Source organism: Chiloscyllium plagiosum, unplaced genomic scaffold (assembly GCF_037043375.1).
Source record: "Chiloscyllium plagiosum isolate Xiang-an unplaced genomic scaffold, Cpla_swu_hap1 HiC_scaffold_25, whole genome shotgun sequence".
Lineage (NCBI taxonomy): Eukaryota > Metazoa > Chordata > Chondrichthyes > Orectolobiformes > Hemiscylliidae > Chiloscyllium > Chiloscyllium plagiosum.
In genome coordinates, this window is record NW_028270163.1 from 42,757,532 (window position 1) to 42,775,402 (window position 17,871).

Genomic DNA, 17,871 nt, shown 5'->3' on the forward strand with positions numbered 1-17,871 from the left:
GTGGCAACGAAATACTTTTCACTGTATCTTCAATATATATGTGGAAAATAAATAAATCATTCAATTATTCACTCTGTTTTGCCAGGTGAAGTGAGAAGCATTGCATCACAGCAGTTGTTTTGACTGGAGCCTTGTTAAGCAAGGATATGTGGTGGATCAAATGTTTGCAATAAAGATTTTGTTTGCAACTGTGCAGTACTGGATTACATTAAATGTGCTGATTTCAAACATGCAGTATTATTCGTGTAAAATGCAAAAATCTCAGTCCAAGTATTACAATGCTTGGTGATTCCAATGTAGTTCTGAAGAAATAAGGAACAAGAATAAACCTCACAGCTCAATAAACCTATTGTGCCATTCCATGAAATACTGGCTGATAGGTGACACAACTCCATTTAATTTCTTTGGTATTATACATACTATACACCTACCTAGATCTTTCAATCTCAAATTTTAATTGCTTGACTGAGATAGTCTCCACTGTTTTTTGTTGCAAAGAATTCCACATTTTTACCTTTACTCTGACATTCAGAAGCATTCTGTCATGCTATCTCCTGAATGTGTAGCTCTGACTTTTAGGTCAATTCCCCTTGTTCAGTACTCATCCACCACCAAAACAAATTCCAAAGAACTTACCAGATATGTTCAAATTCCTGAAGGCTCTCGCATATTACTACTAAACTTTCTACAGTTTGGGGAATGCAAGTCTACTTTATGGAATGTTTCCCCATAATCTAATTCGGGATACCATCCTTTTTGGATTTTACAGGACTATCCCATATTTGAGGTGCATGACCTGTGTCCTAGGTTGTCTGCCAATGGGATGCTGCTTCTCTCTGATTTTTCATCTTTGACTTTCCCTCACAGCACTCTAATCTTGTGTCTCAAAGGTTTCCCTCCCTCACTAACATCTCCATAGCATTGGCAGGTTCACTGACAATCTCTGCACCGTCACAAGTCCCCCCGACCCAGCCTTGCCAATAAAATCCCATACCTCTATCTGTCACCACAGCTCCACATCCAGCCCTGTTCATGCAATTCTCCTGTCAAAGTGTCCCTTAACATTGTATCCCGAGATTTGATCACAGTGAGTTTAACCCTTGGAACATTGGTAACAATCCAGCGAATCTGTGCTACACTCTTCTAAAGCCAATATACCCATTATCATGTCTAATGCCCAGACATCAAGAGTACCCTAGATGTAATCAAACCAAGGCTTTGTATAGCATTGTACTGCATAATGCCTGAAAAATACTTTCAGATAGAATACTTTTGTTCAAGTTACAATGATGGATTTACTATTGTTGTTAATGGATTAGAAAGCATTGGGATATTCCTTTACAATATTAATCTGCTGCTAAATGCAAAAGGCTCCACCATGTACACACAGTTCTGAACACAGAAGATTTGAAGCTGTATTTTAGAACTCTCACATCACAACTTGATGTAACAGAACAAAGTTTTGACAAATCTCAGTGCTGTATTTTTAAAGCACATCTTGAATTTGAAAATGTACTTCTGTATACGTTTTTCCTTTAAACATTCTGAAAGAAGAGCCCAATTTCTTTTGAATATAAGGATTTAGAATGATAGAAATATGTGTAGATGTTATACTTTGCAAACTGTTAAGCCAATTTTCTTTTGAGATTACAGTGCATTGATGCATTTTTTATTATGTTGGGCAATTTGAGATTGGAAAGCCGTGTTGAAAATTCATTAAGCATTGAAAGAGAGACAGATAGCTCTTCATGGTCTAATGCAGTTCAAAAGCTTACTTGTGCATGTGTTTTTAACCATTATCTGCACAAAGGTGGAAGCCATTAAGTCATGAAGGAAAATTGCAGTAAGCCAATTTGTTTTATTTTAATTTGCAATGTTGATATACAATAACTGTATACAAGTGATCTATCAAAATATATCAAAGCCAAAAGCAAATTCTGGAGTGGTTTAAAAACCTGAAGGACAATGTTCCTTTTTAGTCTACTTCACTGCTGATCTATATTCACGATGTCTGAAACATCAGCAAAGAAAGCCATGAACCTGATTTTATTTCTCAAATTGGCATTAACATAGCAAATTCTAGTTTCTCTCAGCAGCTATCAGGGTCTGATCTTCAGTTCTGCTTCAATGGCTTATACTACTGCCGTCTTTCTTCAACACTTCAGTGAATTCTATGAAGCTATTTTGATCATCTTTAGTGATAAGCTGTCCAAAGACTCGAATTTGTTAAGTAGTTGAAGTGACTGAAAGAGTTAAGATTTTTTCTAAGCCAGATGGTTTAAACTGAAATTTCCAGTTGAAGCTGTTAAAAGACACCATTCATGAGAGGGAAGATTTTCTGCAGTGACTTTGTTAATTTATTCTTTCATATTTGGAGACATCTTTATGGCATTTTAATGGCATTTTTAAATACATGGTCTAATAACTTAATGTCACTCAAAGTATAGCAGTTATGGAAAATAGTAATCTCATGTTTAGTTTCTCTGAAAATTATACAGCAGACTGCTTGCATTTTATGTATTTCCATGTAAATCTTTGTTGCAGAGGATTGTGACATTTATGACCTATAACTTTCGAACAGGATCCTGAAACAGATTCCTGAAACTGACCACAGTACATTGCGCCATACCACAAAATTACGTACTGTCGCGACTGCTACATTTCATTCAGATAGCCTCGTTATACACAATTAAACAGATGGCCATGATACACAATATGCACCACACTGCACAGTGCTCACATCACTAACGGTGATGCATATGTTGCTTTTCTTTTCAGAACAGCACATTTCATAACTCTACCTTGTATTCCATATCTTCATTTTGATTAAAAGATATGACTTTAGTTGAAAATTATTATAATTATCTTCTCTTGAATTTCCATCTGATTTCTTTCATACATGCAATGAAACAGTAAGTGTTAAGCATATTGTTAAATTCGTCAGAGGTGTCACTTCACTGTGTAGATGGAATTGCTAATCACTCTGAACCTGTATTAATAACTTCTAGTTATGTATGTCCTATCTTTATCTAAATTAGATTTAGTGAGTGGTGGATGTGTAGTTGAATATGTTTTAACAGTAAGTTTATGTATATAATGCTTTTCATTAAATACTTCGCAATTGCGCAAGAAGCAGTCTGTGTACCATGAAAAATCAAATGTTTTGGCCCAATATAAGTCAGTATATGTAAGTTACTGAAAGACCACATGTTTTTCTTTGGAACAAATTACATTTAAACAGCACCTTTCCCTTCCTCGGCATGCCTCTCACCAATTTACAGCCAAAGTACTTTTGAAGGACAGTAACTATAGCAAGAAATTTTGCTGCCTTATAATACCCAGATTTTATTTCTGTTTATCAAGTGCTAGTTCAGTGATAGTAGCTTGATAAAGTCCCACTACTGCTTCACTTACCTGTCTAATAAAGCAATGGCTTTGCTACAGTCTTCTTTATACGGCTGCTAATTTGCACAGAGCATATACCAATAAGCAGCAATGTGAGAACACTGGCCAGTTTATCTCTTTGTTGTGCTAGTAATTAAGGGATAAATATAGGCCAGACCACTTGGGCTAATTCTTCATTCTCAACATGTTATCAAGGGTTCTTCTACATCCACCTAAGAAGGCATACAGGGTCTCAATTTAATGTCTCATTGAAATGATAGCACCTCTGACAGTGCAGCATTCCCTTAGTACAGCCCTGTGGTATTGACCAAGATGGTTGTGCTTAAATACTTGAACCCACAACCTTGTGACTTTAGTATGAGTGCTACCGACAGAGTCATGGCTAAAACTGATCTTGAAAACATAGCACCACTATAAATGCCGGAGGAAACATCACAGAAGTGCTTCACAGGAGGCTCCCAAGCACTGAGGATGTCACCTAGACAGGGTATGAAACGCCTGCAACACAAATTCCCAGCTCGGCGAACAGAACCACAACAACGAGCACCTGAGCTACAAATCTTCTCACAAACTTTAAAGCTAATACTGTGTGATGGGGAAACCTGTAAATTATTTTAGGCTGCAATTGAAGAGTGTGCATTTTCACTTGAAATGTTACACTTGAGTACAAGTTAATTTGTTGAAAAAGCAGATAACAGAATGGATGAAAAATAACTCCAAACTTTATGTTCCCAGGCAATCATTGATCTCTCTTCCTCTAAATATCCCCAAATCCATCTAATCCTCAACTATCCTCACTTACTAATACCCTTTTGCCATTATATAAATTTGGCTTCATCTTCGGCCAATAACCATACAGCACTATTTATATTTTTCCAGGTAAACATAGCAATCACCATTTGGTTTCGAGGTTAGCGGGCCAATATTTTTGTAGAATAAAGAGAACATCCCTTCAGTCCCAATGGAACACAAAGTGCAAGTGAAAAGTGCACCAAATGCCTACCAGACTGTTACCAGAGAAAATTTGATGCTGAATTATGTACAAAAAATATTAATATTGGTGACAGGACTTTGAGGCTGTTGTTGATGGGAGACACAATGCTACAAACAGCATTTAATGTCAAGCGTAGGTATTGTCATTAATCATTGTCTTTCAGCATGTCAGAAGCATTGCTTCCCAATTATCCTGAAGTTTGTATGTTTTTCTTTACCTTGTTCCGAAGTACGGGTCTTCAGCATTACAGTCTGGAAATTGCCAGAGTGAGTAAGCTTTTTCTGTGTTTGCACACTCACCATTCCTTGATGTCGTATGTACCATGGTTTCTTCATATTTTTATGAAGTCAAAAGTCACACAACACCAGGTATTAATCTCAACAGGTTTATTTGAAATCACAAGCTTTCAGAGTGCCGCTCCTTTGTCAGTTGACATGATGACTTCTGACTTTATCCATCCCAGTCCAACATCAATACTTCACATCATGTTTTTGTCGGCTATTCAGTTGTTCACTCTTACTCTTTGCCTATTATTTGCACATTTAACTCAGGATATTCAATTCTTCACTTCTGTGTGTTCTTCCCTACTGTCTCCCAATCCTATAAAACAATAAGCTGTCCTTTCATTTGCAGGTCTGTTGACCTGATGAAGGAGTGGCGCTCCAAAAGCTAGTGCTTCCAATTAAACCTGTTGAGACTATAACCTGGCGTTGTGTGATTTTTAACTTTACACACCATTGAACCTTTTTCACTTCAGATCTAACAGACCTGATATGTATTTGCAGATTTGTATAGAGTTTGAGTGATTAGATGTGGAAGTTACATTTTAAAATCTGCGCATATATTAATGTGCTGTATTGTGTGAGTGTCTTGAGTTTCAATTTAAAGCACATCGAATGTAATCCCTGCATATTACTCAGAAAAAACTAAAAGTTGTATGCTTGGTATAGAATGCGATATTCAGATTTTGAAGAGATATATGTGTAAAATTTATATGCTCTGTGTATTTTGTTAAAGTATATTGAAAGGAATTCTTTAATAGCAAATGATTTTCTGAGGACATTCTATATACTTATGAGAAATTGAGAATTTAAAGTGAGAAGTTTTAAATATTTATTTCATTTTCCATTATTAATGTAACTGATCACAAAATAGGCAATACTTTCAGCCTTCTGGTGTTCCCAATGTAATCTATGAACACATATTGGTCTGAAAATTGTAAATTATATGCAAATATCTTCCAAAAATGATGTAGTACCAGAACCGCAGGTGGATAGGATAGTGAAGGCGGCGTTTGGTATGCTTTCTTTTATTGGTCAGAGTATTGAGTACAGGAGTTGGGAGGTCATGCTGCAGCTGTACAGGACATTGGTTAGGCCACAGTTGGAATATTGCGTGCCATTCTGGTCTCCTTCCTATCGGAAAGATGTTGTGAAACTTGAAAGGGTTCAGAAAAGATTTACAAGGATGTTGCCAGGGTTGGAGGATTTGAGCTATAGGGAGAGGGTGAACAAGCTGGGGCTGTTTTCCCTGGCGTGTTGGAGGCTGAGGGGTGACCTTATAAAGGTTTGCAAAATTATGAGGGCCATGGATAGGGTAAATAGGCAAAGTCTTTTCCCTAGGATGGGGGAGTCCAGAACTAGACAGCATAGGTTTAGGGGGAGAGGGGAAAGATATAAAAGGGACCTTAGGGGAAACTTTTTCACATAGACGGTGGTACGGGTATGGAATGAGCTGCCAGAGGATGTGGTGGAGGCTAGTACAATTGCAACATTTAAGAGGCATTTGGATGGGTATATGAATAGGAAGGGTATGGAGGGATATGGGCCGGGTGCAGGCAGGTGGGACTAGATTGGGTTGGAGTATCTGGTCGGCATGGACGGGTTGGACCGAAGGGTCTGGTTCAATGCTGTGCAACTCTGTGACTCTATATGCATACAACATAATGTGGAAAACAAATACTGACAAGTTAACTATTACAATCTAATGTGGAAGCCTGCTGAATATTTTACAAAAGTTAGCATACTAAAAGATCATGAGAATATTTTGCTTTCTGCACTATCTGGTTTTCACAGAATGAGTTACGTTCAACTTGGGTTTGAATTCCTTGAGTGAAACGAAGACAGAAATGGATGGTGCAAAACAAAATGTCAATAGCATTGCCAGGAAGAGGCCAGAATGGAAAGATTCACACATCAGGAAAAATGAAATCTGTTTCTCTTTGCTACAAATATTAATGGTTCTCTTGTGGGAGTGCCTTGAGTCAAGAGTCACACTCCTATTATGGCTGGAAATTCCCACTATGTCATTCACAACCTATTTTTAAATGTTCTTTATTTAATTGATTACCAATGGGCACTGTGCAAAAAAAAAATCTCCTTTTGAGCTCCAAATTAAGACTGGCATCTGAAGGTGACATCAAGGCTTTTGTTGGGAAAGGAACTAAACTGCTTCTTCCTGTAGCTCAGATGGATTTAAAAGGTCCTAGACATATTGTTCCTGTGTCTGAAGGTGTCTTTCAGTCAATACTATTATCCTGTCCCTCAGATCAGAGGTCTCTAACTCTCTTGTCCAGCTTTATCCTCTTCCCCCCTCCCACCCTATCTCCTCGATCCCACTTTACCTTGGTCTGTGGACCTAGTACAATGACCTGGTACAATTGTAGAAATAGACATGAAATCTAGATATACGCGGAATGTGCAACAATTGTGCCTTTTGAGCAGTGTTAATTCTGCAGGCTCTTCCCACAGTCAGAGTTGGTCATTCTTCCTGTCTTATTCCTCAGCTAACGTCAGCAGCATTCATGATTTACGTATTTACAAAAACCAAGCAGCATCACAAATCTCCCCATATCAAATTGCTTATTTTCATCATATTTTCAAATAATATTTTGAACTGGTTACAATGTTACAACTGCACCTTTCTAACTATCCTCTCATGCCACCATTTTCGTTCCTTAAAGTGTGATGCTGTGAATTGTAGTATGGTTTGAATTTCTTTGTAATGTTGTTCCTCAAATGGTCCATAAGAGGTGCAGTTTTGGCAAGTACTGGAATCTGATCAGTTGCTTTCTGCACAAACAGTATTTGTTCCATCTTGTTGTTTTGCCAGAAACTGAGGAAGAAAACGAACTAAGCAGGAAACATCCTCCTGGTGCAGATGTCTGATCCCATGCTCTGAATGCATAGCATCCACAAACACTTCACAGGTAAATAGTTCCAGAGTTCGTCCTCAATTTTAATAAAACATATTTTAAAATCCGCTTGCCAAGCACAAAATAAATTTGAAATGAGTTCCACAATATTATGCCATGCGAGGTATTGTCAACTAAAACGGAAACTGAAAATGCCGCAAATACTCAGAAGGTCAGACTGCATCTGTGAAGAGAGAGAGAGAGAATAACACTTCAAGTCATATGAAAGGTCACCCACCTGAAATGATCATTTTACTTCTCTCGACAGAAGTTGTCTGAACTGGTGAGTGTTTTCAGCATTTTCTGTTGTAATTCAGATTTCCAGCATCTGGAATGTTTTGCCTGAGTTCTGCATTACAATCTGAATTCAGCTGTCTTCAGTTAAGAGGGTATTTTAGTTAAACAGTTTTAAAGGTGCAAGTGATTGATGGATTTGGAGAGCAAAATGTTTTCAAGTGTATTGAATAATAGTAAAAGTCACCATGCAAATAATAGATTAGGCTGAAGCAAATAACCAGCCAATTGTGTGGAGGACTATGCATAGTAGGAAGCTTTCTCTGCACTTGTCACACTGTTCACCTTTACGTGCTTTACCTTGCAAGTAAAGGCACTCCTCAAATAAATTATATTATTTGGAATATGGTGCAGTTCTGATTATAAACACAGCTACATTTTGTTAAACGGCACTGAACTGAACAGCAAATGAATATGCAGTCACTAAAATCTATCCCACTGTGGTACTAAATACGATGGGGCATATGGAAAAGGAGGACTATCAGTCCTTTGGTTTAGTTTTGAGTAAAAATGACAACAGCAGGCTGTTTGAAAGTTAAATTTCTGAACATTTTTTCTGGTTTTCCTGGGACTGTGCCCAGGTGTACGAGATCACATGGAGTGCAGCAAATATTGGAAAATTGGGCAGGTTGGAGCACCGCCTGTCAAGCAAACCTCCTGATTTTCCATCCATTTTAATTAATTGAGGGAAAATTGGGTGAGTTCCTTTCTGGATACGTGCTCTGACTTACCCAATTTCCTGACATTCAATGTGCCCACATCCATAAGAAGCTTCTCTAGTGCCTTATAGCAGAGTTAAACCCACTGATTCCAATAAGCAGACACTTTTAAACTGATAAGACTTAAATTACAGTATTCATTATGTATTTATTTTCTGAGATATTATTATTGTCTTTTAGAAGTCAAATATTCCTCAGGTCATTTTAAAACTATCTTTAGCTACCTAACAATATGATATTGTTTTGTTGAAACATTTACTTTTGTAAGAATCCTTGCACAGACTGATAATTCCTACTCTTGCTTGCATTTTTTAATTGAGATGACAGAATAAATTATATACTAATCATAAATATAGTTTTTTAACTTCATTTTGGGGTTTTCCATATTAATATTGTAAATCAACTGAATTCTCAGCCGTGCTACCATGGCTGTTTATTTCTGTGATGTTCTCTTGACATCCTGCAATAATTTTGGCACAAGGTAATTGATCGAGACGTTAGTGTAACAGCTTAAACAGCCATTTTTAACCATTTCTCCAGGGCTTGCATAGTTCTTACTCTATGGTGATTAAAATGCAGTTACAAAATACTTTATATGGACTTCTCTTCAAAGATTTCTGAGCCACAGCAATGAAGTAATTTGTTTCATTACTATCCTCATTTACTTTCTTTTCCCTGTTTGGAATGAATGTGAATCTGTGTCAGCTGCTTCCTATTTCTCTGTTTAGAGCATTTTACCATCACCTTGTCAGGCCACCTGGGTTGATGACATTCTCAATTAAGGAATAAAATTGATGGAACTGGGCAGGCTATTGGATCGAAACAGTGAGTCTTTGATTATGTCATTTGCCCATAATTCCTAGCAGGAAACCACATGTCCTTTCAATTTGTTGCCTCTGATGAGTGGCCACAGAATATGGTGACCATAACACCAGGGAGCATGTGAGAACTATTCACATCAATTAAAAGGTGGAAAGGTGAGTTAGCATTAAAAGGAATGACCTCAGCACCTGAGTTTCGTTTTAGATGAAGAAACATCTGTCGAGAAAATGTGGTATTGGCATCATACAGTCAATATTGAAGACTGAGATTTCATCTTAGGTGTAAACATAGTGGAGTTCCCTGCATGAGAACTATGGAAATGATCCTTAATTGAGGAGCTCATGGATTTCAATGTCCACCACCAAGAGTGGTTTCAAAGCACCCCCACTGACTGAGCTGGTCGAGTCTTAAAGGACATAGCTACGAGACTGTCTCTGACAGAAATGGTGAAGGAACCGACAGAGAGCAAAAATGTACTTAGCCTTATCCTCACCAATATCTTTATCACAAATGCATCTGTCTATGACAATATCTGTAGGATATCAGTCTCGCAGCTATGTCCTTTAAGATTGACAAGCTCGGTCAATGGGGGTGCTGTGAAGCCACTCCTGATGGCTGGCATTGAAATCCAGAATTCTTCTGTGTACAATTTTACGTATAAGTTTGTTTATTTTGCAGTGCAATATATTATTCCATTATGACCAAGTGAGAGGGTTGAGATTGCAGCTAAGTGGGAAACTGGCAAGTTATGCAGCACCTGATATTTACTCTGCTGAATCCTCCAGCAGAAATGCTGTTTCACTGTGTCAATGGTCTGCTCTAAAATGCTTTATTTCACTTGGCATACCTTTCATGTATGTACCCACCTGTGCACAAGAGTCATCGACCATGTTGACAATGGGTAGTCACTTTATCCCAGTAGCCACCTTTTGACTTATGGTGTTAGTTTAAAAACAGACTGCACAGAAGTGTGGAGAGCTGCAAAAGGAAGGGATCGTGACTACTGTCAGGATATCAACCATTGCTCTGCACAAGATACTGCCTCACACAGGCTGGGTCTTGAGTGAGTGAAAGTCCTCTTGGTTCTGGTATGGGGTGGGGTTAAAGTGCAGTGCTTGCAAAGTGATTGGGTGGGCTCAGAAGCAGAATCGAAAAAGAAGGGTGCTGGATAGGCACAGCAGGTCAGGCAGCATCCGAGGAGTAGGAGAGTCGACGTTTTGGGCAGAAGCCCTTCATCAGAAGCTGGATGTGTAATACTTCTTACCATGGACCCGTACAGCCACCTTAGCAATGTAGCTGTCAACTTATTGAGCGGACAGATCGTAACTGTTTCTTCATCAGATTTCAATGCAGCTGTACTCAATGAAGTGGAAACGTTCCATGTATTGTTAATTGTCAAGGTTCAGTTTGGACAATTGTTCCCTGAAGGCGTATATTGCTAACTGCTGATAGGTTTCTTCCACTGTTTTCCCTGATCCTTCTTCTAGTAGTTTGTCCTTATCTATGTGCTCTCACTCCAACCTCCAAGACAGAATTTGATAGTCTGTGAAACCTGTAAAAATTCCCTGGGTCACCTTTCCTCCAGACTCTAAATCCATTCCACCAGACTTCATTTTGAGACTGTCAAGAGAAATTAAGGGCAGAAGGGAAACCTCTCATATCATGCTGCTCAGGCCGTACACAGGAAGTTGTTGCATCTCCCGAATAAGCCCCCTTTTCAAATTGGTTGCTACCCTATGGTCTGCCTCATATGTGCTCCTTCTCCTTGTGGAACTCTCCCTCTGCATCCCCAGTCCTTACCTTCTCTTCTGAGTCTGTGGGACTGCTCTTACCAAATAGGGTTGCTTTCCATTCCGATTCTTCGGCCAGGCAAGCTGAGAAGCACAGCATCTGAAAAGTTTTGAACTGGGTTATTTTGTATTCCAAGAGGAAAGGAATACCTTCCAATTCACTCATGTCTGTGAACAATGAGTTTGTGCAGGAGTCAGCAAGAAGCCTTTCAGTTTCTGCCACAGTCCACCCGTAGACTTTTGCAACTTGAAGCAACTGTAGAAAGCACCCAATCCAGAATAACAACAGTCAGAAGAAATCAACCAGCAACTAATCAATAAGCTGTTGATGATTCTTTTAAAGTTTACTGGTGGGGTGTTTTTCGTGCTGCTGAACACATGACCCACTGGGCGTATCTAGGAGAGGATGTGGTCATTCCACTTTCCATGTCTCCATCTGTCATATCTGTTCTGAAGATCCATCTTTCCACAGCACCTCTTCTGAGATACTTTGCTTTTTCCTTGTCCAATTTGTCACCGTTATGGTTGATCGGGTGCTTAACCATGCCTGCTGTATATTCTGCAATTCCGTTTTCTTCCTTTCCTTCTCAGCACCACAATAGGGTTCCCTCTGTTTTGACCTTCCAACCCCCAACTCTGTATGTTCAATTGATCTTGTTCAGTCTTTGGATCTATCGCATTATGATGTCACCATCAAACATATCTTCCCCTTTTGTGTCCTTTCAGCATTGCAAAGCGCCCAATCCCTCCCTGATACACTGATCATATCTCGATTATCCCACAGCACTCTTTCTCTTCACTTGGCTCCTCCCCTGGATAATCAGAAAATGTAATACCTGCTTTATTCACCTCCTGTCTCCTCACGATCCAAGGCTTGGTTAAAGCAGTGATTTGTATTGACTTCCTTCAATTTGTCTGTTGATTAGCTGCTGGAAAGGTGATCTCCTCTACAATTGTACAGTTTCTCTGATAACCACCTGAATTCACACTGCAAACATGACGATGTGATTCCAGTGGTCTGATATTTTAACCTTGCTCTCACATTGACATCCCTGCCCTTGGCCTGTTGCATTGTTCGAGTGAAATACAGTGTAAAATTGAGAAATAGCATCTCATCTTTCAGTTAGTTAATTAATTGCCTTCTGGAGCCAGCAACAAATTCAAACATTTCACACCATAGACCCTGCATGTCCATTTTGTTTCTTTTTATTTTTGTGTTTTAGGTGTGTCTTCCTTTTACTTTCAAACAACAAGGAGAAAGTGAGGACTGCAGATGCTGGAGATCAGAGTTGAGAGTGTGGTGCTTTCAAACAGCAGCACATATATCTAGGTGCATCTTTTCTTTCTTCCTTTCCTTTTTTGAACCATCTCCATTCCCTTTGGCCATGCAAGAACTTTCTCTTCCATCACTCAATCTCACTTGTCTCTCAGCCTGTCAGAATATCTCCCTCTGCCTCTGTCCTACCATCTCTTGCTCAAAATCTATTCAATTTCTAACTTTTTTTCCCAGCCATGGCAAAAGATTGTCAACCTGAAACAACTATTCTGTTCTGTATTCAATAGATGCTACTGATCTGTTATTTCCATCAATTTCTGTTTTTGTTTGTTGGAGTGTTGAGTTCCAAAATGGCACTCCCAGTCAGCATTGCAAGCTGATTGGCAGATGAGCAGCCAGCCTCTGCTTACTTCAGTGGATGTTCAGTGTGTGTGAGTACCCTCACTATTATGGTATCTGGCACAATTTGTCACAGATGTGTGTATGCACACTGTAGGTCCTATTTTGAGACATGCATAGTCCCTGCAGAATAGGTGCAAACCAGCCCAATTGCACACATTTAACATTTTCATCAATTGCAATGTGCACATGTATGCAGAGATGATTTGCAAATATTAGAAAACTTGCCACCAGTCTCTTGAAAAGTCTAACCTTTTGCAGATAAGATTTATCATTCAAAAAGACAGTGCTGCAGGAAATCTGGTATATCATGAGCAGTAAGAGGTATAATGTTCCACGGTAATGACAGGACATCATTAATTTCATTTTGTTGTCATTCTCATTTGTCTGACTAGCACTTCATTCACAGTGAAGTGTGATTTCCACTCACTGCTGAAAAGCTTAACTAGTCTCTCCTTCCCAGTGTGAGACTGGGCAATGGTTTTTCTCAGTTTTTATTTAAAAAGTAAAGAATCCATGTGTGCTGGTAAACTTGGTGATTTACTGTGCAGTGCCCCTGACGTGCTCAGGAGTATTAATTCCCGAGAAAGAATTCTCACAGGAACAGTGCAGCATGCATACAGTTCATAGCTGAAGGGGTAATCTGTCAGCTGTTGCCTCAGACTATCCATTAACAGAATCTAAAACCTACAGGTACTTTGCTTCATTACAACTGACATGGGGGATGCCAGGAAACTCTGGCAATTATTACATTAAATCAGTCGTTAGTCCTTTTATAAATTTTCCATAACTTTGCCTCTGTTTACAGATTCAATAGTGAGTCAGCTTTGCTGCATCAGTTGGATTCCCAGCTTGAGCCCATATGTAAAATTGGCTAATCATGGAAAAGTGCATTCAGTCTCCCCACATTCTATAACAGAGCCTTGAGGGGAACACTGTAAATCACTAAAACTGAATAGTAAATTGGTGCCCATACTGTTTCCTGAATCATCATCCTTAATTGCAAGAGCTGCTACAGTCCAGTGTTCAGTGCAACAACTTTCAAAACAGTGTAAAATATTGGTATTCAAATATTGTAAAATATTCACCGATGAAACTGAAGTCGACTAACATTCAACTAGCCTCTTTATTCCAATTTTGCCTGTGGCTTATCCCCACAAATAGGCTAATTATCATTGGGAGAATTAAGCTAGTCAAAGGTGAGGGGCAGGAATTCCACAATTTTGGATTTGGAACTGACCGGAATATTGTATTATTATAATGGGGATTGTTTTCCAGAATTTGAGAACACTGTTTCACTGGCACTCTCCATCACCATCCACAATCACCATCCTTGCTCTATTTCTTCTTTTTCTCTTCAGTCCTTATTCTTTCCAATCCTTCTCCCATTTTGAAAAGATCCGTTGTCACAGGCATACTTATTTTTATCATGTCGTGTGTTTTTGTTCTCGTAGCACTGCAGAAGTTCTGATAGATAGGCAAACATTGCTGGAGAAATTAACAAGCTTAATGTCATTCCTGCCCTACACAGTGAATACAAATGTGGCAACACATACATTTGTTGGTTTGATATTATAATGTTATATTAAAATTGGTCATGATTAGAGATGTTTGCTAAACCCAGTTTCTTTTAAACAAACATCAAGTTCTGTTCCCTGTGTAAAAAAAGTGTTTTCCTTATACAAATTGAGGTAGGTTCAGAGCATCATTTTTGGACGTTCCAGGGTGTATAATAAAACATACAACAGTCTCTGGTTGTGCATAAAGTCCACAGTTGCATAAGAATTACGTGTGTATATGCTTCTGAAAATGATGTTGACTTCTTGAAAGTCTGGAGCCTGTGGCAAGGAGGTATGCAAGGATTCAAAAGCTATTAAGTTTTAATGCATGCAAGGCTTCTAGGGAAAAACAAAGGGCAAATCCTGTCAGACCCAACTTCTTGATGCAAAATATTTTCCATGCTTAAGATTCTCAAATGTTGTCATAAAGTGGGCCTTTTTAAAATTAATTAATTTAACTAATTGTCCAAAACTGTTTATTCCATCAATTGATTCCGATGTATGTGAGACTTCATTACCACAGAGAGAAATTCTCTTTTTGATGGGGAGCTAGTTATTAGTTGGGAGGGAGAGGGATTGCAATAAAAAGGAGATGCACATTATAATTACATTTAATTCCATATTGTGCCAGGATGCATTCCTAAAAATTCATGAATGCAGTGTACAACACTGGAAAAGGAAAACCATTCCATAGATTATGTTTCAAAATTGTATTTTTACTTTCAGCTACATTTACATAATAGACATGATGTAATTAAGTTTACTTGAATTTTCCAGCCTGCCTTTCCTTTATGGATTCTCAGATGATCAGGCATGCGAACTGGAGATTTCTTTTCAAGGACTCAAATAATCAGTGCTGCTCTGTTTCGGCGGTCACTCTGGCATTCTGGCTGATCAAAAGATTTCATTAATGGCCTTGTCTGACATTCAGAGCTTCAGAGCTTCAATGACCGCCTCTGAAATTGATGGCAGGACCAGTTCTTTTGGAAGGAAGAACATGTTATTACTCAGCTGATGGTGAGGTGCAAAAATCTTCAGGTTAAATTAGACTTTCGTCCTTTTGATGAGCTGCCAGAGTGCTTTATATACAGAGTGGAAGTGGAAAAGAGCTCAACGTCTGCCCTAGAATTTCCAGGTTCTGCGGTGAATTATCATTGGAATCCTTGGAGAAGTTGGCTAAGAATCAATGGCTAAAAGTGGGGAGAGTGCTTCACTAAGATTTACTGAGTTTTGGCAGGAAGTGTGAAGGTCTCTGCAGAAATTTTGGATAGTACTGTAATGTAGTATATTGAAAATGCAATATGCAGAGGCCCTGTTTATTATAACGACTGTTCAAAACCCATGTTTGAAACTTTGTTACATCTCCATTTTTTTTAAACTCATTTTTTCATAGGTTGTAAGCAGTGCGGGCCAGGCCAGCACTTGTTGTTCATCCTAATTGCCTTTGCCTTTGAGAAGGTGGTGGTGACACGCTTGTTTGAGCTCCTGCAGTCCATGTGGTGTAGGTGTACCCACAATGCTGCTCTCATGGGAGTTTCAGGATTTTGACCTAATGACAGTGAAGAAATGGCTGTGCAGTTTCAATTCACAGTAGTGTTTAACCTGGAGGGCGAACTACAGATGATGACAATTCCTTTTGTCTGCTGTCCTTGTGGTTCTAATCATAAAGGTTGCGGGTTTGGGAGGTGTTATCAAAAGAGACTTCATAGGTTTCTACTAGACATCTTATAGATTTTACACACTGCTGCCACTGTGCATTGGTGGTGGAGTCCACCGCCATATTTAAGACAATGGAGGATCAAGACAAGTTATGAATAGATGTGTACCTTGTAGATTTTGCAAAGCTTTCAGGAGTCACAAGATATGTTATTTGCCACAGACCTTGCCGTGTCTAATCCACCTGCTCCTATGACCACTCTGTTCAGTCCAGTTCAGTTTCTGGTCAATGGTGATCCCCAGAATGTTGATAGTGGAGGATTCAGAGATGGTATGTCATGGGGAGATAGTTACAATCTCTCTGGTTGGAGATGGTTGTGGTCTGGCACATGTGTCACATGATTTTTATCAGCCCAGGCCTGAATGTTGCCCAAGTCTTAATGGACGTGGCCTGAATTTTTTTTTTCATTATCTGAGGAGTCCGGAATGGTGCCAAACATTGTGAAATCATCCATGAAATTTCACACTGCTGACCTTGTGTTAGCAGGAAAGTCAGTGACTAAGCAGCTGAGGATGGTTGGGTGTCTTAGCCATGATGAAGAGGAAGCAACAAAGAACCCAGCATCTTCTGTACAAAAGTAAGACAGATAGTCACAGAACCTTAAGCTGTCAGATCAAGTGTGATACAGCTGGAGGCTTTCACAAATAGGAAGGTGCCATACACTCTGACAGAAATACAATCCTGATTTAGAATGCATTCCTTTGCTATCATATTCACAGCAATACACAGTAGCATTCAGTACGTGTTCAATGTGAATTGAAGCATCAACACAGACCTGAAACCACAGACTGCATTACTGGGCTGCTAACCAAAACTGCTAATTTTATAAAATTTTGCTAAGGCTTAGTTCCTTCAGTGCTGCTGGTTCAAAACACGGGAATTCCCTCCCCAATGGCAATGTGGGTCTACTTACAGCCCGTGACTGCAGCAGTTCAAGGAGGTAGGGCATCACCATCTTCTCAAGGGCAACTAAGGATGGGCGATAAATGCTGGCCCAGCCAGCGATGCCCATATCCTATGAGTGATTACAGAAAAAGTAAATTGCTAATCTTGTATAAATGTTAATGGCAGAAATCTTTTTGAATGTACTTCTAATTTATTTTCTCTATATTCTCCTTTTTTTAATCTCTCTTGGGGGCTTTAAAGTATATTTAAATAGACAGAAAAGACAAGTTGGTGTAGTTGATCAGGTTTGATCTTAATCAAATATTGGAGTAGGATTGAGGGGACATAAGGCCTTCTTGTGGTCCCATTTCTTAATCACCCAAACTGTGATGGAAAAATGTTGCATTTTTTGTGTAAGTGGGACCTTATCAGAAAGGCTCCAATGGAACAGGTTGTGCCAGAGGAAAGGCACAACTAGAAAGCAATTGAGTATAATTCCGTTTACAGAATTGTCAGTGTTAAAGCTCCCCACAGTGAGTGCATTGGTTGCTGATGTAGCTGCTTGAAGATGAATGAACTGGGGTCACTTATCCAACATTAGGATGAATTTTATACAAAACTGGCTGTGTTAATTTACCACATTTCATGGAGGGTTTCTCTCTGTGGATCCTAGCAGGTTCTCTCAGGCTGCCTTCCCAAACCCTCCTCATTTCTTAGCTGCCACACCCCAACGGTGCCCCATTCTTCCTGTTCTGCTGCTTGCCTCAGGTGCAAGTGTTGACTACACTTGGGGCCTCCTGGGATTCCTGACACCAGCT

The 17,871-nt window shown here is 39.2% G+C and overlaps 1 long non-coding RNA gene across 2 annotated transcripts in view; it reads left to right on the forward strand.

Moving 5' to 3' along the window:
* The window catches only part of LOC148145327 (uncharacterized), a 283,805-nt gene that overhangs the window by 259,353 nt on the left and 6,581 nt on the right, over positions 1-17,871 (forward strand). For both annotated transcript variants that reach the window (XR_015761423.1, XR_015761424.1), the window contains one exon: positions 7,511-7,607. This is a non-coding gene — a long non-coding RNA (uncharacterized LOC148145327). The remainder of the gene's footprint in view (positions 1-7,510; positions 7,608-17,871) is intronic.